This window comes from Bos mutus, chromosome 13 (genome assembly GCF_027580195.1).
Source record: "Bos mutus isolate GX-2022 chromosome 13, NWIPB_WYAK_1.1, whole genome shotgun sequence".
NCBI classification, from domain to species: domain Eukaryota; kingdom Metazoa; phylum Chordata; class Mammalia; order Artiodactyla; family Bovidae; genus Bos; species Bos mutus.
Genome location: NC_091629.1, coordinates 4,827,705 through 4,851,816, shown reverse-complemented (window position 1 = coordinate 4,851,816; position 24,112 = coordinate 4,827,705). Strand labels below are relative to the sequence as shown.

The window sequence follows — 24,112 nt, the reverse complement described above, 5'->3', positions numbered from 1 at the left end:
TGTTCTTGCCTGTAAAGTTTCATGGACAGAGGAGCCTGGCGGGCTATAGTCCGTTGGATCGAAAAGAGTCGGACATGACTGAGTGACTAACACTTTCAACTTTATCATGCTCTGCTCCCAGGAAGTATAATGTTTTATCTCAAAAGCCTCCGAAGGGTATTCCCTGGCAGTCAAGTGGTTAGGATTCTGTGCTCTCACTGCTGAGGGTGAGGAGCTCAGTGCCTGGACTAGGAACTAAGATCCCACTAGCTCTGAGGCGTGGCCAAAAAAAAAAAAAAGCCCCTGAAAGTAACAGGGAGAAGTCTTGCTGAGCTGGTGCCAAGTGACTTCAGGCAAACACTTTAACCTCTCTAATTCCTTATCCCGAATAACATACTGCTGTGGGTTGTCTCCAAAACTACATGAGTTCATCGGTACACATGTTGCCAAGCCACATCAGCCTGGAAGAAAAAAGTAAGATAGCTCCCTTCAGTCTACTTTTGAAATGAGTCAGGGCATAAATTCATAGAGTCGAGGTGCTATCAAAATCTACTTCTTTAGGTTGCCTTTCAGCCCCAGACCAAGCTTCCACTGTTATCACTGTCAAATCATCTGGGGGTGAGAAAGTGGGCCTTGGGGCTCTGTTTATTTATTCTCTTTGGAGCTCATTCTGAGTCTGCTTCTATAAATGAACTTCAGAGGCAACATCTCAGGCAAGACTTTCCATCTTGTCAGGGTTATTTCTGTGATTTGGAAATGAATCTCAGACACACACCTTGAATAGAAGGTCGATTTTCATCCGGGCACATGGATTTCTCTTATTTTCGGGAAGACACAAAAATCAAGTCATTGGTCACAGGTATTTTCCAAGTTATGGTCTTAGGAATTTGATCAGTTTATAATGTCAATAAAAACATGATGAACTCTGCTTCTGTGCTTCCAAGTCTGGAAAGACCACTGCACTGTTACTTTCAAAAATCCTTTCTTAGACCAAAGGAGAGACCACAGGGTCTGTGTCAGGAGCGTGGACCCTTTCTCTGCTCTCCAGCCTCCCACGTCCCCCGTGGTAATGATGGAGAAGGTTAGAATTGGCTGTTTCCTAGTTTTGTAACAAGTGGATTAAAGTCTACTGGAGCTATTCACGTCACCTTACTGAGACAACGGGCTGTACTGTGAGTCCTCGTCTTTTATGGAGAGAAGTTGTACCTATAAATGATCTGAAGAATATAACTGTACCTCAGAGAAATGAAATGGGAAATCTATTCACAGTGAAAAAATACAGCCATGAGTGTCATCTTCTGCCATGAGAGAAAATACATCATCCTTTCTTCCTCTTTGTTGGTTGTAGTTCAGTCGCTAAGCCGCATCCGACTTGTTGCGAACCCATGGACTGCAGCACTCCAGGCTTCCCTGTCCTTCACCATCTCCCAGAGCCTGCTCAAATTCATATCCATTGAGTTAGTGATGCCATCCAACCATCTCATCCTCTGTCACCCCTTTCTTCTCCTGCCTTCAATCTTTCCCAGCTTCAGGGTGTTTTCCAATGAGTCAGCTCTTTGCATCAGGTGGCTAAAGGAGTACAGCTTCAACTTCAGCATCATTCCTTCCAATAAATATTCAGGGTTCATTTATTTTTGGATTGACTGGTTTGATCTCCTTGCAGTCCAAGTAACTCTCAAGAATCTTCTCCAACACCACAGTTCAAAAGTATCAGTTCTTTGGTGCTCAACCTTCTTTATGATCCAACTCGCACATCCATACACGACTGCTGGAAAAACCATAGCTTTGACTATATGGACCTTTGTTGGCAAAGTGATGTCTCTGCTTTTTAATACACTGTCTAGGTTTGTCATAAATTTTCTTCTAAGGAGCAAGCATCTTTTAATTTCATGGCTGCGGTCACCATCAGCAGTGATCTTGGAGCCAAAGAAAATAGTCTGTCGCTACTTCCTCCTCTTATACTACATTTTTCCTTGGAGTCAGGGAGCCTCATGACAGTCATCCACTAGATGGCCCCATCCGTCTGTTTATCCAACAGCCTGCAGCCCTTCCAGGGGTTGAATCCAGTTTTGAGACTAGAAAGCTAGAGGGCAAGATTTCCTTAGAAACACTGTATTTATTAAAAAGTAAATTAAATAAAGATCACTTTGACTATAAAGTGCCTATGAAGGTCCCAATCTCCTAGCTGCAAGGCTCAGTGTGCTAAGCAACCGATATGAGGGGATTTTGTAACAAAGCCCAGACAATGCAAATGGACAGAAGGCACCAAGGAGGGGAAAGTGCGTGGGACATGGGACACTCTCTCTCATATTCAATAAATACTGCAGTTGCCTGTAAAGCGAGGCCTAGTGTTTACTTCCCCTCACTGCCCACGAGGCCTGCAGGGTTGGGTTCCCATGCTGGGTGAGAGCAGTGACTGCTCCTGTGAGCCTGTCCTCATCTGGAAGTCATCAAGCCACGTTGAGAAACATTTTATGTCTTGCCTGTGAACGGCGCTCACGTTTCCAGGTCTTTCGCTGGGTTTGAGCTCCGAGGGCACGTTGGCATGTGGAACAGACATTTCCATGCAGGGTGTCTTGGCAGCTCCAACAGCAGGCTGAGCTGGGCCTTCTGTCCGGTCCCCGCCTTGACCTTGGGTGCCCGGCTCTTGCCTCGCGTCTCTTTTGCTTCCTTCTGTCCCCTTCTCTAATTAGGCTCCGGTTTTTCTGTGACCAAGGACCAGAACAGTCTGCTACTTAATTTCTCTTTTTTTTCTTTTCAAAGTTTCATCTCACAGTTTTTTTTTAAATTTATTTTTAATTGAAGGATAATTGCTTTACAATGTGGGTTTGATTTCTGCCTAAAAGTTTATTATTAAAATAATGATCTGATTATTCCAGATTCACAAAGAACCAGACTTGTCCTTGGCGGGCTCTGATTACCTCTGAGCTCAGGACCACCTCTCCACCTGGAGGTGGGGGCGGGGGTCCCCGAGGTGGGGAGGGGGGCTCCCTGCTACTGGACCACCGGGCTGATGAGATGCGGGGCGACAGCTCTGCCCAGACCACCCCGTGGTGCGTCCACTTGCATTAACATCAACATTACGACCCGTCACCTCTTAGCTTCTCAGGAAGGCGCCTGGGACACATTTGGGGAAGAATTCAGACAAACAGGCCGCTGCCCCCGGCCCGTTCAGACTCACAGCGTTAGTCCGCTGCCTGGGGCTCCCTTCTCTGCTCCCCGCCTTCCTGCATCCAAGGTGCCTTTACCGTATTTGTTATTTGTTGGGCAGACTTGGTCCAAGCTGTCTAAATGCACTCATCCAGGGTGCTTTCCAAAACTGATTTAATTTTTGAAGTTGAAGGAGGGGGAAGGGTGTGGGGAGGTGGGGGTGAGATTTCTACCCTCTGTGGCATCATTGGAAGAGTTGACAGTGTCCATTTTATTTAACCAAAGAGGTGAAAAAGAGACAGGGAGAGAGAGAGATGATTGATATTAATAGATCAGGGAGGATCCCTGCAGGAGGGCATGGCACCCCACTGCAGTATTCTTGCCTGGAGAATCCCACAGACAGGAGAGCCTGAGGGGCTACAATCCACAGGGTTGCAAAAGAGTAGGAAACAAGTGAGCACACACACACAGCAGATTAGATGGATGGATGGACGGACTATGGACACAGAGATCAGGAGAGAGATGATAGATACGACTGGTGGGTGGGTAGATAAGCGGAAGACGGTTGCTGCTGCTAAGCTGCTAATTCGCCTCAGTCGTGTCCAACTCTGTGCGATCCCATAGACGGCAGCCCACCAGGCTCCTCTGTCCCTGGGATTCTCCAGGCAAGAACACTGGAGTGGGTTGCCATCTCCTTCTCCAATGCATGAAAGTGAAAGGTGAAAGTGAAGTCGCTCAGTAGTGTCCGATTCTTAGTGACCCCATGGACTGCAGCCTACCAGGCTCCTCCGTCCATGGGATTTTCCAAGCAAGAGTACTGGAGTGGGGTGCCATTGCCTTCTCCGGGAAGACGGTTAGACAGATTTTATACTTCAGTTTACTTTACCTTATTACAAAGGTAATCCAAAGGAAAGGCACAAGTAATTTTTTAATTGACATCATAGAGAAATCCTATTTGCATATTTTTGGTGAAGTGAGATGTGGATCCTCCTCTGGTTTGGGATGCCCTGGCTGGATACTGCAGAAACACATCAGAGTTTGGACAGCTGTGAGCTCCGTCCACAGAGAAGGTGGGCAGCATTGGGGGAGCAGGAGGGCCTTTCTCTGCAGCAACAAAGCCGAGTAAGAATTCAGAAGCACAAGAATAAACACAGTGCTTATCCTGCCTGGAAATGGCTGAGATCTTGGGGCACTTCCTCGGGGTGCGGAGCTGGTGTGGTCCTGTGAGCACTGTTCTCTGACCCAATCATGCTCTGCAGGGTGAACTCTTGGAGGAAGACAGGCTACTTTGATGGGAGGGCATAACTGATAGTGTTTTGGCCCTTCCATCCATAAATTAAAATATTCAACTTGAGGTCACAGTAGAAAATGCTCTTGTCTTCTCTAGAGGTCTTAGATATATAGTCAGTGACTTATGCAACCCTCAAGTCTGCCTAAGTGCCCTGAAGAAGCCACTTTAAAAATGAGAATGATTAATTAAGACCAGGTCCATCTAGTGCTTCTGCTTTTAAAAAAGATTCCACCAAACAACAGCTTTGTTGTTTTATGGACCGCTGTACATACAATGGGCTCGCTTGATTACAATGCCACATGCTTCAAATATTTTTGCTGAAACTGATCAGGCCCCAGGGGGACCCTCAGTGCCCGGGGAGGTTTATGCAAATACCCCTCGGGGGAGATGTGGAGATGGCTTCAAAGGTTTAGGTCTCATGATTGATAGCAATAAGAAAAAAGACTTCATACAGTTACAGGGTAGGCTCAGGTCTCTCTTTTTCATATCCTTGTTTACAACTTTTCCCATCTTGGTGAATCTGAAAATATTGTGGTGGAATTCTGATTTTTCTTCTGCCTTCACTTCTAGTGGAACACTTTAAGGAACCAAAGGATGAAAGACACTCTTGGAGATTCTGGTCTGATCTGACCACTTTTAATGTCTATCTAAAGAACGTGGAAGCTCCCAGTGCCCATAGAGTTTTCCCTAGTGTTAACTTGTCATCATGCTGCTTTTTTCTCCTGGATATTCCAAACAGGACCCATTTGGGGGTATTTTTTCTCAGTTTATATAATAACCTCCTGCACAAAATATGTTATTATTCCTTTTACCTACCACACATGAGAGTCAAATGAGATAAACCTAAACATTTACCCAAAAAGCATAAAATTACTTCAGAAATACATTTGACTTTCTTTAACTTCAGCTTATTTCGAAAACGCCATTGGTTTGGGTATACAGATGTTTTCTGGATTTCTTGTTTATCCAACTGATTAGTCTGAAGATGTTTCTTAAAGTCTCCATAATTTCCTCCTTATGCAAAAATCAAGTGGATACCTTATGGTCAGAGTTATTGTGAACATAAATAAAATATTAATGCTGTCACTTAATTCTTTCATTGAAGTAATTGGGGCAAACATTATAATGTATAAAGAACTGTAAATATTTGTATTTCATGTCCATCTCATTCATTTCTAAAATTCACCCACGTGAATAGCATAGAAGCAAATACATTTGCAAAGTACAGAGAAACAGTACAGAGTAGACTATAATCATACAATAAATGGTAACGCATAAAGAAACCTGTTCCTCTGTTCTGTGAAACATGAAAACAAATAATAGGAGCTTTTTTCATGTACCTCACCAACATCTCCCTGTGACATCTTGTAGAACAAGACCCTAATCTCTGTACCCATACAGGGTGCTCTAAAATGTGCCATTGTCTTTGCAACCGTAATTAACTGGATTTTGTCTACAAATAAATATGCATAACGCACGTAATCATCACAAATTGCTGCACACCTGAAATGGGCTCTGGTTGGCAATGAGCCATGCTGAGTGACTCTAGGATGGACATTGTTTTTCTGAGCCAATCAGGGCACTTTTTCGGCAGGAAAACCTGATGTCATGATGATGAGCGTCTCCTTTTCTTCCATCCTCGTTTCTTCTACTGATAGCATTTCATATTCAATGAACACGTCTTTGGGAAAACAGCTCAATTCATTTTTACTGGATAGGCTGCATCGCATTTTGCCTCTGATCTATGACAGTGGGTTGGTCAGTTTCTTTGAAAACTGTTGGAGAGACCGTGGTTGTCAGAAATGAGACAGGGTAGCACAGCAGCCCTTGATTGGACTGATCACTGCCTGGTGTCTATCACTGCCCACGAGACCCTGTGCTGGGGCTGGAGCCGAACAGACGTTCTTTAGTCTCTGCCCTTGGCTGACGGATTTCTGAGAAACACAGACAGCTGGATCTCCTGCCGTGTTGGACGCAAGCTCCCCTCCTTTTCTGTTTGTCCCTAAGCGTATCACTGGCTTGGCCCTCTCTCTTTTTAAGTGCATTCATTTATTCGCTTGTTTCTTTCGACACATCTCTCTCTGCCTAGTCTCTACCACGTGCAGGCACTGCGCCGGGGCCTGGGAATAGAAAAGAAAGAAAGAAAGTGAAGTCACTCAGTCGTGTCCGACTCTTTGCGACCCCATGGATAGTAGCCTGCACCAGGCTCCTCTGTCCACGGGATTTTCTAGGCAAGAGTACTGGAGTGGGTTGCCATAGAACAAGCTGCAATGCCCTCTCTGATTCCTGTTGGTGGAGCTCACACCTTATCAGGGAAGAACAATGTCCAGCAAAGAATCATCCACAAGGGCAGAGACCAAGCTTCTGTCACCTGGAAAGGGTGGTGTTTGTGTTTTTTAGCCAAAGAACTGTGGGAAAAAGCAGGATCATTTCAATAAAATGGGATTGCCATAGCAGAACTGGCCGTGGATATAAAGCCTTGGATTTTTTTTTAGGCCAGTGAAAGGAAAGCCGTGTTTCCCACCTATGGGCCTTTCGTGATGGTCAGCGCCTACAGAGTGGGCTTTAGCACCTCCTGTTTCCTTTCCTTTCCTCTTTGCTTAATTACCCAGTAAATTTTGTCTTAGGGGCCACTGTGGGAATGCAACTCATAGGGGCTAGAGTGAAATTAGTGTCCTGGCTAGTGGGATATCAGGATTATTCCTACTGACGTTTGGAGAACACAATGAGAAACAGAAGAAATCCAGCTCAGGAGGGTTTAGTCCCTGCAACAGAGAAAGAGACACTGGGGTCAGCTTGCTCTTTGCTCAGAGCTTCTTTTCTCTCCTACTGTGGGTCTTCACAGAAAGTTCTCTGTGGGATCCCTGAGACTCCAGTGTCCCATTAACAGCAGGAGTTTGGAGAGTTTCCACATTGGACAGGGTTCCCTGGCAAAGAACAAAGTATGCTCTGGTGAGTTTAAGCAGAGGGTTTATCACTAGGTTACATGACTCCCAGCATCCTCAATGGGACTGAAGAAATTGAAGAAGTTCTAGGCTGAACTGACATTGAAGAAACCCTAGGAACTTCTCCCAAAGTCACAGTGCAGAAATGACCACCGAGGCACTGCAGGGCTGTCATCATCAGAAAGCCACCTGCCATCTCGGCGGGGAGTCCGCGAGTTCAGCTCTGTCCACCATAGCACGAGGTGTGTGTTGCACCCTGCTCTCCCCCTACGTCAGCCTGGTCCTTCTTTGTGATAAGATTTGCACTAAGAGAGACGAATCTATTTTTAATTTTACTCCGTATGACGGGAGCACTTTTTAGACAGCATTTCCAGCTTTATCCCTGACCAGAGCTTGGCTAATTTGTGGTCGTCTCCCTGAGCTCAATGGATACCCACTCAGACTTTGTCACACTGGTTCAACTGGCTGTGAAAGTGGCCTTCTAGAAAGTTATAAAGACTTGGGAAAATGCCACACCACCTCCCCTGCCTTTCTGAAAGCTTGTGTACCCTCTCAATCACCGACAGACCCCTGCACAGACTTGCCTCGTGATAAGCTGATGCCCCCGTGTGTGCATGTACCTCTCAACGACATACACGCACTGTGGCACCTCTTACACTGAGGAACACAGAGCGGGCATGCAACAACTGGTCCTTGGCTAGATTATACATTTATTAGCTCACTCCAAAGTTGGTCTCCATGGGCTACACACGACATGGAAGAAAACCGCAGCCCCATGACCTATTGAAAAATGTGACATCTCGTCTGAGTGCTGGGTTGTTCTTCAAAGAAAGAAAACAAATGTTAAATTTGTCTTCTAGCTTCTCTGATTTTTGTGTTGTCCTGGCTTTGTACTTTGGGGGCTGGGAAGTCTGATGTTTCACGACTGCTTAGAATTAAGCATGAAAAGCGCTAGGCGTGTAATTCTGGGGGTGGTAGAAAGAAGCTGGGAGGGGTCAGAATTAATGGAATCTGGGGGCGGGTTGGGGGGGCAGCACTCCTCACTGACTCCCTTTGTGCAGGAGGAGACCAGATGGCGAGAGGGTGGAAGAAATGACTACTTCAAGTTGCTCCCAAAACTGGGAGTGGGTGGGATTCGAGTCACTGTCAGGTCACGTGCACGCTGGTTGGACTTGGGGAAGTCAGTGACGGTGAGCCTCGGCATTCTAAAGAGCCTTCTCCTTAGAAGTTTAAAATTCTTCCAGCAACATCCTCCAGCTCCACCTGAGGCCAAGCCTATGAACTTTCACAAGTAATTTCCAAGGACTTATTGAGGCTTAGTTTTTTCTACCAATGGGAGGCTATGCATCATTCTTAATCTGAAAGCCCAAGGGGAGAGAATTTATGTTTGTTCTCCTCCCATCTCTTTGCTTAATAACCCTGGTCCCAGCTGTCTTCAGTAACATTCTTGGCAGAGGGGCAGGCAGGACCGCCCTCCTTGGGACCCGGAGGGTGTGTCCTGGTTAGAAGTGAGATGTGTCTGTTTCTCCCATGATAGGCACCCTGGAGGCAAGAAGTTGGGGGTGGGGGCGTCTCGAATGAGTTGTATAGCATGGAGTGATCACGCTACTTACCCAACAGTGGATCGTCCACAATTCAGCTCTTTCTGGCTTGGAATATCCTGCGTTGCTTTTGTGTCGGTCGGTTCACTGTCCCGATCACTTGTTTAATCAGGACAAGTATTTGTCTAATTCCACAATGTCTCTGTATTGCCTGAAGCACATGCCAGTTTGCAGCAGGGAAATTTGTCCTGGAAGCACATTAGGTTCACAGATGATGCAAGTTTATACCAACTATCTATTCATGGATAGCATTTTTTTTTTTTTTTTTTTGCATCCTTAGTTGACAATTATCAGCTATGTGATTGATTAAACAGTGAGAAACTGTTTATGCTAGTAGGCTAGACAACCATTTCACTCCCTCTATATTTTTTAAAGCAAATATTGAAGTTCACTTTTGAGGATAACACCTGAGTGCTGAGACAGTTGCTCTCTTGGGAGAGACCCACATGGCGTGTCCTACGACCCCGTGCAAATAGTGTGTGCGTGGGTAGCTGGTGGTGAGCACTCAATAAGACCATATAGAAAGAACAGGATGAAAGTCTGACATAAATTCTCCCCCTTGTGTAAGGATAAAACTGTATATTATATTCAGATGCAGGCTGAACTGAATCAAGTCTTATTTCTTTGTGGCCCATGATTATCTCTGTAGATACGGCCCTTGGGGTTGCAGTTGTTCATCATCCAAAGGCCATGGAGACTTAATTCCTCCCTAAAATAAGATTGATTCTGAATATGGCTGGTCCTCTGCCCTCCTGTCTTAGACACACATCCTGCCGGCCACGGAGGCAGGCGTGGAGGATGCTGTCCATTCCGTTACCATGACACCAGGCAGTGTTTCCATAACACAGTCTTCCTGCTTTCTGGGCAAGCCGATTTGGATGGTTTTCCCTGCATGATGCTAGTCAGGCTGGAGAGGGCTCAAGGGCCCTTGGGGATTGCTATGCTGAGCTTTGTGTGTGAAAGTTTAACTCCGGCTCAAGCCAGGCTTGTACAGAAGCACAGGCTCAAGATCGAAAGGAGACGATCATGGAGAAAGACATGGGGTTGAACGGAAGGTATTGAATGCATTGACTCTCTCCCTTCTTTCCTTTTCTTTGTGGGGAGGGCTGAGTGTCTCAGCTGCAGGGGTTGCATGTCCATGAGATCCAGGCAGCTGCAGAGAGCAGGGTGAGAAAACGAAAGATGAGAAGCAGACAGGGAGCTGATGACTAGACGGCAGGCAATGGCTAACTTCCACAGCTCAAGGTCTGAGGCTTTTCTACCAAAGAACAAAAAAGATTTCAGGAACATAATTTGTTCTTTAATTTTATTACTGTTTCTATTCATTTAATTGGAGGATAATTGCTTTACAGTGTTGTGTTAACACCTGCTGTACAGCCACAGGAATCAGCTATATGTATACATATGTCTCCTCCGGCTTGAGCCTCCCTCCCACCCACCCTGATCCCACTTCTCTAGGTCATCACAGGGCACCAAGCTGTCCCACTAGCTATCTGTTTTACACAGGGAGGTATAAGGGAACATAATCCAAACTCAAGTTTAAGGAGAGCTTTCTGTTTCTTGGCAATGGCAAAACACCGCCATCTGAGGCTTGTCTATGTCACTGAAAAGAGGATTCCTCCTGTCGTAATTGGAGCATGGCGAGGCAGCTTGGAATCTGCATGTGGGCTCAGACCTTACTTAAATCACCAGTTTTATCAGAGTAGCAAGTATCCAGGCAACAAAACTCACTAACTGCATTTACTCAGAACCAGAAACAACATTGCCTTGGGCTGAGAGGGGCCTTCCTGCTGGTGACTCAGCAGACCAAGGGGCGTCTGTGAAGACAGGTCACCCCGCGGCCACTTCCCCGCTGCTCTCACGGGCTGTGCTTAGTCGCTCAGTCCTGTCCGACTCTTTGTGACCTCATGGACTGCAGGGCGCCAGGCTCCTCTGTCCATGGGATTCTCTAGGCCAGAATACTGAGTGGGTTGCCATGCCCTCCTCCAGGGGATCTTCCCGACCCAGGGATCAAACCCAGGTCTCCCGCATTGCAGGTGGATTCTTTACCAGCTGAGCCACCAAGGACAGGCACCCCCTTCTCAGGCTGTTTTTGAGGAGCCTCCATACTGTTTTTCGTAGAGGCTATTCCATATTGCCACACAACTCCGGGAGTTGGTGATGGACAGGGAGGCCTGGCGTGCTGCGATTCATGGGGTCGTAAAGAGTCGGACACGACTGAGCGACTGATCTGATCTGATACCATATTGCGTTCCCACTTGTGTGTGAGGGTCCAATCCTCCGCACCCCTGCCAACACTTGCTTTTTGTTGTGGTGGGGGTTGTTGTTTTGCTAATAGCCATCCCAATAAGTGTGAGACAGTCTCTCACTGTGGTTCTGTTTAAGATACTTTTTTAATTTGGATCCTTTTCTAAAGTCTTTAATGAATTTGTTGCGATACTGCTTCTGTTTTATGTTTTGGTTTTTTGGCTGTGATGCGTTTGGGATCTTATAGCTCCCTGACCAGGGAACAAACCCACACCCCCTGCATCGGAAGGCAAAGTCTTAACCACGGGACCGCCAGGAAGTCCCTGGATTTGCAACCATGTATGATGGACATGTTTTTGTTCTTTTGACATGGTGGCTTATTCCTGTGCCTTCAGGATATGTTTTGATAACCTGCAAATCCAATTCAGAAGAAATAGATTGTGAACATTCCCATTTTTCACAATAGTTTTTGAGATAAAATTCAATATCTTGATACCAAAAGGGCCAAGTCAGTAACTATTATCAGCAGTGAGTATTCTCCTACTTTCCTGAAAGTCTGAGCCCCCTGTCACCCCACTGCTCACTTCAGGGCCTTCAACGCTGAGATCCTACAAAGAGTTTTGCATTTCAGTCGCCATATCGCCTTTTATTAATTGAGGAAGGTTTATAAAGCTTAAAGGAAATCAGTCCTGAATATTCACTGGAAGGCCTGATGCTGAAGCTGAAGCTCCAATACTTTGACCATCTGATGAGAAGAGCCAGCCCTTTGGAAAAGACCCTGATGCCAGGAAAAGTTGAAGGCAAGAGGAGAAGGGGGCGACAGACAATGAGATGGTTGGATGGCATCACTGACTCAATGGACACGAGTTTGAGCAAGCTCTGGGCGATGGTGAAGGATAGGAAAGCCTGGCGTGCTGCCGTCCATGGGGTTGCAAAGAGTCGGTCTTGACTTAGCAACTGAGCAACAACAAGAATAAAGCTTAGAGGAGTGCTGTTGGTAATTCATAAAGTCCATCCACTCATTGCACTAAAGACTTCATTTATGCAAAATAAGTCTTTCTTCCTTGGTTTAGCACGATCTCAATTGCTTTTTAAGGATTGTTGGTGAAACTGGAGAGAAAGTTCCAGTGCCAGATTCCATTTCACTGAAGCAAAGAAAATCAGATTAAAATAATGAATGACACTCCAGGAACTGTGAGGCTTCCTGGGGCAGCGAGTGACTGTCCATAGGGTCTTAGCCTGAGACCCCTCTGTGGCATAAATAGGGGATGCATTTCATCGCAGCTAAGCGTCAGGAAATATGCTTTTAATTATCACTTAAGATGTAACCTGTCAGAGGTCTTAGTATCACTTGTTTTTAATGAGAATTGATTTTCAGATTGCATTACCCCGAAAGCCAAGGATAATGGAAACCCCTGGTTCTTTCCTGAGACCTTTAGTCACCACATGTTCCTCTGTCGATCTCGCCGGCATCGCCAGCCCCTAGACATCTGATCTGCCCACACGGGGCCCGGGCAGAGGGGCCAGCTTGTTAGCCTTAAAGTGATTCTGATGAATGAGATTCTACAAAGCTGAGCCTGGCTCACGAGTCTTGCTGCAAAGTGAGTGAGCCCCAGGGAAAACTAAAGAGGGGTTGAATTTTTCACTGTGGTCCACAGGCTGGCCTCGCTGATGCAAGATGCTGGGCAGAAATCATGTATTGATGGGGAACTTGTTCGTCTGAGTGAGGCCCACCTCTGCATAGACCTTCCCACTGGTATCCTAACCTTTTCGGAAATGGCTGAGCAAGCCCTGAAAGGCACACCAGGAGGATGTGCAGAAAGGCAGCAAGAGGAAGGACGAGATACCTGGTTATCTGGTTCCCAAACCTAAGTCATGCCCATAACATCTACCACCGTCCTGTTTTTCTTGCCATAAACTGGTACTGTCTTTACAATGATTTACTTAATGTTTTCCCTTAAGTTGACTCAGAAAACTTTATGGACTTAATTTGCGAAGAACATCAACATTGAAAACAGATTAGTCTTCCGCGTTTGGCAATAGAACTTTTTCAGCTACTAAAGGATATTATTGCCTGCTGTTGGTTTTCCTTGTGATGGTTGCTTGTGATTTCTTTGTTAACATGGATATTTGAGAGGTGTTAATGGCAGCGTAATGTGATCTAGTTCCTTCTCTTTTTCATTGTCAGAATCAAAAAGATTGGAAGAGAATCGGATGGGGAGTAACTTTCTCACCCTTCAACACTGCATTATTGCTTTATGTGTATAAGACCTAAAAGAATGGCGGCATGTGTCCGTCTGTTTGGGAAACGATGGTAGAATGCATTCATGATTATGTGCAGATCAGGTGGGAAGATGATGCGGAGGGAAACTGGAGGAAGGGCGGAAGAAAGGAGACAAAAAAAAGCAAAAGCAAGCAGGCTCTGGCTTCTTTCCACTAATGGAGAAAATAGTAATGAAAAGAAAAATGATCAGATTTAACATCAGTCTTACCCACAGTCTCTCTGTGTTCTTTCACTCAATCCATGTGTATTAATCACCTCCCACATACCGTAAGTCACCGTGCCGTGTACTCTGGAGCCATGAGGACAAAACCCGGTGTCATGCGGGATTCAGTTCCACAGAAAACAGGTGCGTGCAGAGCTGTGGCAGCTACTAGGAAGCCACCTGCCTCAGATTCTGGGGACCAGCAACAGCAATGGGGAGAAGGAGGTCCCTGGCATGTCGCCCTGATGGAGTATTCTAACATCGAGGGGTAGAGAAAGTAATCCCAGCCAAACCAGAGCATTTGGGAAAATAGAATGCAATGCCACGGCCGCTTAGGCCTCCTGACTTTCTGGGTCAGTGGGAAGGTATTGTTCCTGCTGCACTGTGGTTTGCTGACTGTAGAAGGGGGAATATCGGTGTTGAACACCAGGTGGCACTGGCCATTAAATTTCCAAAGCTCAGAAGCAGTGATGGCTCAGTCATCTGCAGAGACGTGGATGGACTTAGAAACTGTCATACAGAATGAAATAAGTCAAGAAGACAAAAACAAATTCGTATATTAGCGCATAGAGTCGGACACGACTGAGCGACTGAACTGAACTGAATGGAAACTAAAAAAATGGTATAGATGAACCTATTTGCAAAGCAGAAATAGAGATACAGAGAACAAACGAATGGACAACAACAGGGGAGGGGTGGGATGAACTGGGAGACTGGGATGACACATACTGGTTATTGTTCAGTAGCTCAGTCGTGTCCGACTCTTTGCGACCCCATGAACAGCATCACACCAGGCCTCCCTGTCCATCACCAACTCCTGGAGTTCACCCAAACTCACGTCCATTGAGTCGGTGATGCCATCCATCCATCTCATCCTCTGTCATCCCCTTCTCCTCCTGCCTGCAATCTTTTCCAGCATCAGGTTCTTGTCCAATGAGTCAGCTCTTTGCATCAGGTGGCCAAAGTATTGGAGGTTCAGCTTCAGCATCAGTCCTTCCAATGAACACCCAGGACTGATCTCCTTTAGGATGGACTGGCTGGATCTCCTTGCAGTCCAAGGGACTCTCAAGAGTCTTCTCCAACACCACAACTCAAAAACTCAATTCTTCAGCGTTCAGTCTTTTGACAACATGTGGTCCACTGGAGAAGGGAATGGCAAACCACTTCAGTATTCTTGCCTTGCGAACGCCATGAACAGTATGAAAAGGCAAAAAGGTACGACACTACAGACACTATGTATAAAATAGATAACTAATGAGAACACAGTGTATAACACAGGGAACTCTACTCGACACTTCGTGGTGATCTACATGGGAAGGACACCCAGAAAAGAGGGAATGTATAGGGAATATATGTGCACATATATTAATAGCTAATTCACGTCACTGAACAGCAGGAACTAACACAGTATTGTAAAGCAACTGTACTCCAATTTAAAAAAGAAAAAGTTGAACTTAGGACTCACCAAAAGTTTTGCTGAACAGCCTGCCCAGTGTGATTCCTGCGGATGTCTCCTGGGTGGGTATTAGTGGCTCCCGTTGGGCTCATCCTGTCCTTCAGGTGACTCTCTCTGAGCCAGGCTTGCTGACCGTGGTGTCTGAGCAGGTGGCCACCAGCCTGGTTCTACTCTTCCTGGGCTGGACCAAGGTAAGAATTTGGGGGACATTCCTGGCAGTTCTGTGGGGGTGCTGTTCACAGGAGTGGCGAGGTCAGGAGCCAGGGTCAGGTTTTGGTCTGGCCAACTCTAGGCTGTTCAAGAACTGATGATAGTTGTCCAACCTGCCTCTCACACCTGAGCCATTTCTCTGGTCCTCCAGGGGAACAGAACCTGGCCCTCTGCTTGCATCTTAAAACAGCTTTGGCCAAACACTTATTGGGCAGAAAATAAACCTCAGCAGAGTCCCCTTGAGGCTGGGAGGATTTTACAGATTCATGACTTAGCTCTGTGATCTCCACTTGAAAAATTGAGAGTTGATTTCAAGCAACTGTCCCCAGAGTGTCCCTCCTCCCTTGGCCATATATTATTGTGTGTATGTGCTCAGTCATGTCCAATTATTTGCGACCCCATGAACTGTAGCCTGTAGCCAGGCTCCTCTGTCCATGGGGATTTTCCAGGCAAGGACACTGGAGTGGGTTGCCATGCCCTCCTCCAGGGGATCTTCCCAACCCAGGAATCAAACCGGAGTCTCCTGCATTCCAGGCTGACTCTTTACCATCTGAGCTACCAGGGAAGCCCATATAATTGTCAACCATATGCTAATAATGATTTTTCCTTCATGTTTCCCAATAGTGAGGAAACACAAGTGGGTCTCCAGTGTTCAGGAGCTGCCCAAACTAAGTTCACAGCTCTGCGGGAAAAGCCAGGTCACCTTGATGCTCATTTCCTGGCTCTTGACCAAGGCTTGCTTAGAGTTCTGACCACTTCATAAGGTACTCCCCCAGGTGACTCAGTACTAGAGTCCAGTGCAAGAAACGAAGAAGATGAGGGTTTGATCCCTGGGGTGGGAAGATCCCTGGAGAAGGAAATGGCAACCCACTCCAATATTCTTACTTGGGAAATTCCATGGACAAAGGAGACTGGCAGGCTACAGTCCATGGGGTTGTAAAGAGTCAGATATGACTGAGCATGTACGCATCCCTCTTAACAAACAGGGTCAAACCTTAACAGTGTTGTCAGCTTGTAGAACTCTTAAAACATTAATTGCTGCACTAGTGGTATCCATCCAAGGTTAAGGAAATCTAGTGGAACCTGTGTCTAAGACCTGCCTAAAGGTTTTCTAGTTTTTGTGGACAAGACAGGAACCCAAGCTTCCTCATTCTTTCCTGAAGACTTTCTTCCCATGGTTAGTTGCCTAGAATGTTGTCTGATTACCTTTTCATTAATGGCATGGATCTAGGAATGTAGACACTAAGTTATAACAACATGCAATAGACTCAATTGTGTCTGCACAGATTTCCAGTGCTGAAGCCCTCACCTCCAGCCTCTGAAGTAAAAAAGGATTTCATGTCATGAGGCTGGAGCCTTGATTTAATTGGATTAACGCCCTAAAAAGGGTGACACCAGAGAGGTCTCTCTCACTCTCTGTCCTTCATATGAAGACATAGCAACGAGGTTGCAGTCTGCAAGCCAGGAAGTGGGTGTTCACTAGGGTCCAAATTGGCCAGCATCTAGATCTGGGAGCCCCAGCCTCCAGAACTGTGAGAAATAAGTGCCTGCTGGTTAAGCCCCTTAGTCTACTGTAGTTTGTAATGATGGCCAGAGCTGTCAAAGACACCATACAACAAAATCAGGAAGTCTCAGGGCTGCATATGAGAAATAAGCAGGGGTTTTGTGGAGGCATTACAACTATAAGAACAGGGACTTCCCTGGTGGCTCAGGGGTAAAGAATCCCACTCCAATATTCTTACCTGGGAAATCTCATGGACAGAGGAGCCTGGCAGGCTACAGTCCATGGGGTCTCAAAAGAATTGGACACAACTCAGCGACTAAATCACCAGCACCATAAGAACAAAACCGAGACAGATGTTCAGTGTCGTTGCTTATATGATAGAAAGGGTGAGGTCAGTGGCAAGTTCAGCGCAGGTAGCAGGGGTCCTATCCATTCCACTCTTGTCAGTTACAGCGTCAGAGGGGATTGGTTTCAGCCGCCGATTAGCAGACAAAGGGTCAGCTCAGTCCTGTTAACCGCACTCTTGTTTTCTCCGGCTGGCAGGAGTCGCCTTTTGAACAATGTGTGGGGATAAAGTGTCTGCCCTAGAATTCAGGGCAGGAGTGCAGTATTCACTCTCATCCTTGGAGAGGCGCCTTCTAACTCTCTGGCATATAGTCCAGGGCATTGCACACTTTTTACTCCCAGCAGAGCAGAAAGATAGAAACATGATGAGATTTCCCACATACCCTGCAAAGCCCAAGAGTCTCATGGCAACCAGGCAGGCTCATGGCATCAGAAGCCAAGTAAACAGGAAAAAAAAGATCACTTAGGAGACAGCTGGCCACTCCCTGTGTGTGTGTTAGTCCCTCAGTCATGTCCAACTCTTTGCGACCCCATGAACTGTAGCCTGCCAGGCTCCTCTGTCCATGGGATTCTCCAGTCAAGAACACTGGAGTGGATTGCCATTCCCTTCTCCAGAGGATCTTCCCGACCTAGGGATTGAACCCTGGTCTCCTGAATCACAGGCAGATTTTTTACCATTTGAGCTACAGAGAAGTCCTAACTGTCCTAAGGCCACTTCTTGGGTAAACCCAAGTCTTTCTTGTCTTATTTATAAAAACTAGTGTCAGAACCAGTATTCTAACTTTGTTGTCATTGTTCAGTCACTAAGTCGTGTCTGACATTTTGCAACCCCATGAACTGCAGCATGCCAGGCTCCCATGTCCTTCATCATCTCCCAGAGTTTGCTCAAATTCATGTTTATTGAGTCAGTGATGATATTCTAACCATTTCATCCTCTGTCGTCCCCTTGTCCTCCCGCCCTCAGTCTTTCCCAGCATCTGGGTCTTTTCCGATGAGTTGGTGCTTTGCATCAGGTGGCCAAAATATCGGAGCTTCAGCATCATAATTTCAAGGGGGGTTGCTTTGTAGAAAAATCCAGTTTCTTGGCTATCTATTGGATATGTAACTATCTTTTTTGAATATTTAGTATATGCCGCCTACAGCCCCAGATTCTCTCTGTGCATCAGCTCCTTGACTCTTCTCAACCACTGGGAGGCAGTCACTAAGATCTCCATTTTACCCAGGAGGAAACTTTAGAGGATCTTTGTGGATCTTCCTGAGGCCACGTGGTCAGTTACAGCCCAGAGGTCTTTTGGTGTGCACTGATTGCTCTTCTCAATTTGTCACCTCGTCTTTCTTGAGGGTCAGAGAGACATTCATAGAAGAGGGACAGGATCCCTCCCACACTTTGTCACAACCAAAAAAATCCAATAATACAGGACTATGGAGACCCAATCCTTTTTCTCAATTTTGGCTAAAGAGCCTGAATCTTACTTCAGATAATACACTTTCCTGTTGTTTACTGGCATGGCTTACCTAAAGTGTCAGAAGAGGTGTTTTATTCCTTCTAGATAAACTCCTGGGAAAAAAATCTCTTTTGAAAGTATTTTCCCCTTAAAGGACCCCAAAAAGATTTTAAAAATCAAAAAGAAATGGATCCTTTGTGGTCTTATTTTCCAAGGTATTCTCTCTTCTTTTCTTTTTTTAACAGTGAATGTGTATTATTTTGCAATCAGATAACAGTTGTGCTTTGTTTGTAATTGAAAATGGAGGACTTCCAGCCCAAAGGCCAATGGGAACACAGAGGGGCATTTTGCACTATGTCCTCTCAAATCTCTCCCCCATCCCATTCCTCCTCTTGGAGAACTTGTATCATGGAATGTTCCTTTCGATGCTCTTCCAGTGAGGAAGTTAATGCAATGTCTCCCAAAGAACAAAGCACTTTTACATGCATTATCTATTGCCAGCTACCCACAAGTGAAGCAAAGTCCTTCTCAACAGTTGGCAACTTTAATAAAAGACTAGAAAGCTGAATATATTTGCATTTATTTTATTTTGTTTATGGGCCATATCATGCAGCATGTAGGATCTTAGTTCCCTGACTAGGAATCTAACTCATGCCCTCTGGACTGGAAGCTCGGAGTCTTAGCCACTGGACAACCAGGGATGTCCCTTGCAATAATTTTAGAAGTAATTTTGGAGTGTTCTACTACTTATCTCACAAACCCACCTCAACCTAGTAACTTCCTCCTTCTTTGAAAAAAAAAAATGATGTAAAATTGTTGAAGCAATGGTATGAACAGTGGTCCATTTTGATTACTTTGAATTACAATAAATTCTGGTCATTTTAAAAAGGTTTCTGTCTTCAGGGTTTACCTTTGCCGTGAGAGAGGCCAGTAAGTGTCCTGGGTGTGTAGATGGGAAAAGGAGGTGATGGACACAGCGCCTGCCTTGCGTCAACACAGTCCATCCTGCGATCAGTCACATGCTCCCTGGAGTGTGTCAACCTGAGCATGTCTTCAGGTAGGAAATTAAATATATGTGTGTATATATTTAATTTATATATGTGCTGTATGGCTTATGTATAAACACTTTTGTGACATGAAACATGGGAGCAGATATAAAGGATGCATGTGGTGAATAGCAGGAGGAGGAGAAGAAGAGGTAGAAGAAGGAGGAAGAGGGAAGGAAAAAAGGAGGGAAGAGAGAGGAATCAGTTGACCACATCCCACCCTACAGAGAAGCTAGGTGTTTCTTTTTATAATTAAAACTAACATATTTTAGGCTCTGAATTCCATTTGTGCTTTTTCTCTTCGCTTCCTTCTTTTCAAGAATCTTTTCGTTGGTACCCAACCCTCTTGTTGGTGCCGAAGGCTCCTGTCCTGAGGGACATGGGCTACCTTTTCACCTGCAGATATTTGCCAGTGATTGGCTGAGCTAAACCCTGAGTCACAGACATCTAGGAGCCTGTGAGCCCCCGGGCCTCACCCCGTCCCCAGCCGGCTGTGCCGCTAACCAGGATCCAGCGCATCCTGGCGCCCGTCTGGGACGTCCCACAGTCGTGGCCTGGCCTTGATGCCCAGCCGGCCTCCCCTCTTTGGAGCCCCACAGGGTTTTGTTCTTCAGGTTGGAAAGTAAACCACTCAAGGCTGGTTTTTTTTTAATTGTGGTAAAGTACAGAGAACGTAACATTTACCATTTGGTTTGTATGTTATTCTTTTAACGTAGTTAGAGTCTCTTAGCCAACATTATTGAAAAGTTTTACATCCATGTCCACAAATGTTTTGTCTACAATTCTCTCATTGGGCAATTTGTCAGGTTTTTCTATCAATGTTGTGCTCACTATTTTTTTTTTAATTGCAGCAAAAACGACGCAGCACTTTGGGTGACGATATTTGGTGAGGGGTCATCAGTTGTAACAAGTGTCCCGCTCTGGTGGGGGCGCTGATTGGTGGGGGAGGCGATGGTATAGGGGGCAGCAAGTCTGTGGGGAAACCCTGAACCTTCTCTCCACTTGGCTGTGAACCTAAAATTGCTCTAAGTCTAGCCTATTAAAAAAACACATGACATGAAATTGGCCACATTAGTCACCTTTAAGTGTGCAGTTCCGCGCCGTTGAATACAGGTCAGTGTTGTGATGCCTATCTCCAGGGCTTTCTGTACACACTAGGACACTCTGGACGCATTAAACAGCAGTCCCCGCCCCTCTTCCCCTTTCCCAGACCCTGGTAATCACCAAGCTACTTTCTCTTCCTATGATTTTATTTTCCATACGTCATATAAGTGGACTCTACAGTATTTGTCTTCTCGTGGCTGTTTTATTTCACTCGGCCTAAGGTCCTCAATGGCAACCCACTCCAGTACTCTTGCCTGGAAAATGCCATGGACCGAGGAGCTGGGTAGGCTGCAGTCCATGGGGTCGCTAAGAGTCAGATACGACTGAGCGACTTCCCTTTCACTTTTCACTTTCATGCACTGGAGAAGGAAATGGCAACCCACTCCAGTGTTCTTGTCTGGAGAGTCCCAGGGACGGGGGAGCCTGGAGGGCTGCCGTCTATGGGTCGCACAGAGTCGGACACGACTGAAGCGACTTAGCAGCAGCAGCAGCAGGGTCCTCAAGGTTCATCCCTGTTGCAGCCAGTATCAGGATGTCCTTTTCAAAGGCTGAATCTTATTCTAGGAAATGGGCGGGCCACTCATCCATTCATCCATCAATGAACACTCTGGTGGCTGCCATCTCTGGTTTATTGTAAATAATGCTTTAGAGTACTAATATCTCTTCAGGTCTCTGTTTTGATCACTTTTTAGCACAAATTTTACTTTTCAGCAAATTTCAATTATATGATACAATGTTATCAACTATAGTCACCATTTTACACATTAGATCCTCAGACTTTATTCATCTTATAGCTGAAAATTTGTACCTTTACCAAACTTTCCCAATTTCCTGCCTCCGGCCCCCAGCTACCTCTGTCCCTGGCAACCACTTTTCTACTTTCTGTTTCTATGAAAACTTTTTTTTCGATTCCACATGTAAATAATACCATGCAGTATTTGTCTTTCTTTGCCTGGCTCATTTCACTTAGCTCTCCAGGTTTGACCATGTTGTTGCAAATACAAGATTTCCTTCTTGTTCAGGGCAGAAGAATAATCCTGTGTGTGTGTGTGTGTGTGTGTGAGTACCACATTTTATTTATCTATTCACCACTACAAACCCAGAAGTGGGATTTCTGGATAACTTGGTAGTTCTTCTACATTTGCCCATTTTTAAATGTATAATTCAGTGGTATTAGGTACAGTCACCTTGTTGTGCATGGATACTGAAGACTTGGGGATCAAGCACACAAGTACTGCTTTTACCCAGCAGGGCGGCGCCCCATCTCCAGGCCTAGAAAAAGAACCCTGGGGTGTTTCTTAGGCGGGCTTCTCACTGGCCTCCCTTCCAGCCTCTGGTCACCTACTGTGGTTCCAGCGCAGCCCTTCTGGACTCCGGCCCTTCTGCTCCCCCTCCAGCAGGGTCCCTCCTGGCCATGCGCTCTCCCCACACCCCCACCAGCCCCGCAGACCCCATTTGTCACCAGACCAGCGCTGAGCAGCCTGACCTGAGCACAGTCAGCCTCTCGCTGCCCCTCTGGAAGTGCAGAAAGCCCCTCCCTGGACCCCCAGCAGCCTGCCTCGCCCATCCCTCCGGCTGTCTGCTCTCCCTGTGATGCTAAAGTTTCCGGGCCAGGCGGGGAGCAGGCGGGGGTGGGGAAAGTGCCCGGGGTTTATCAGGGTTCATCTGACTGTCTCACAGCAGGCGCCGCGCTGCCAGCATCCGTGCGACTTGGGTTTCAACCGTTTGCTCCGCTGGACACCTCGCCACCCCCTCGTCTCCGCGCATAATAAGCCTCATTCTTTCCACAGCAGCGGCCCCCGGGACCTCCCGCGCGGGGACCCCGGCTCTGCGGGACCTGCTCGCGGCTCTTCTCGCCTTTCTGCAGTCAGTTCAGCGGAAACCCGAGCCGTCGGGCAGGGGAGCCCAGCCTGGCTCCTGCCGGGGGTGAGAACGCCGCCGGGCCTCCCAGACTCTGTGGCCAAGGGCGGGTCGGCGGGTCTCAGCTTCCACCGTGACCCCAGAAGCAAGAAAGAACAGGCTCCCCTCTCTTGACCTTGCAGAGAGGGCTTGGGAACCTTTAGTCTAAATGTGAAAGTCCCACGGAGGAAAGGAGTTGCAGAGCTGGTGGGAAAACACAATTCTAAGTATTTTTCTTTGTTTGTTTTTGTTTTTTTTCTTTGATATTTTTATTTATTCAATTTATTTTTAGCCAGTTATGACATTAGCAAGGAGATCAAACCAGTCCGTCCTAAAGGAAATCAACCCTGAATATTCACTGGAAGGACTGATGCTGAAGCTGAAGCTCCAATAGTTGGGCCACCTGATGCGAAGATCCAACTCATTGGAAAAGGCCCTGATGCTGGGAAGGATTGAAGGCAGGAGGAGAAGGGGGCAACAGAGGATGAGATGGTTGGATGGCATCAGTGAGTCAGTGGACATGAGTTTGAGCAAGCTCTGGGAGGTAGTGAAGGACAGGGAAGCTTGGCGTGCTGCAGTTCATGGGGTGGCAGAGTCGGAGATGACTTAGCGACTGAACAACAACTTAACATTGTAGATAAAAGAGAATACAACAAAAGGGTCTGTAAGTACAATTTGACATTCAAAATCCTTAATATCCATTATTTATCAGTCTCTTCAATGCCCACCCCCGCCCACAGCAGGGGTTTGTCATACTGGCGCATCTTGGCTCAATATTAACTCCGACTAATAAACAGTAACTGCTGTTAACCAGAAAAATGAAAGACTTTTCATAATATAAAAATTGGATTTTGTGATTCAAAACTTATATTGTCTCCTTTGAGCATCAGTAGTTATATTTGATACTTTTTTTTTCTCTAGAATTAAGCACTGCTCCCTCAAAGGGACCGGCAGTTGGGAGCAGACCAGGGTAGGGAGGGTCATTTAAGGACCCGTCCTGGATGAATCAGGGTGAAATCAGAGCACCAGGCACTCAGGCTTGACTGGAGTTTGACACTTGCACGTGACTGCAAGCGGCCTTCTGCTTTGAAGAGCTTTAGTAAAACATTAACCTAGAAGTGAGCTTCTTTTTTTTTGGAGAGGGGGAGGGAAACAGATTTCATATTTTATTTTTCCTATTTGATCACGTGCTCAGAAGTGCCCTTGACTCCAAAGATGTTAAACATGAAGGTGTTGTGATCTGTAGGCTTATTCTGTACAGGCTATTGATCCACTTAGTTTTTAATTGCATGTATGTTAGACAGCTTTCTATGTGAATATACATGACATAATACATCACTTGTTTCATTAATAACAGCTGTAAACTGAGGTATTAATTAATATGCCCTTGGTGGCTGTTTTCTT

The 24,112-nt window shown here is 46.2% G+C and overlaps 1 long non-coding RNA gene across 2 annotated transcripts; it reads left to right on the top strand.

Moving 5' to 3' along the window:
• Positions 1 to 9,890: 9,890 nt before the first annotated feature.
• LOC138990496 (uncharacterized) lies at positions 9,891 to 23,409 on the top strand. 2 transcript variants are annotated; one of them, XR_011466639.1, is made up of 4 exons: positions 9,891 to 10,021; positions 19,563 to 19,716; positions 22,600 to 22,735; positions 23,001 to 23,409. It is a non-coding gene; the product is annotated as an uncharacterized lncRNA (long non-coding RNA). The 2 variants fall into 2 exon arrangements; XR_011466638.1 differs by having other exon boundaries at positions 22,600 to 23,409.
• Positions 23,410 to 24,112: the final 703 nt, after the last annotated feature.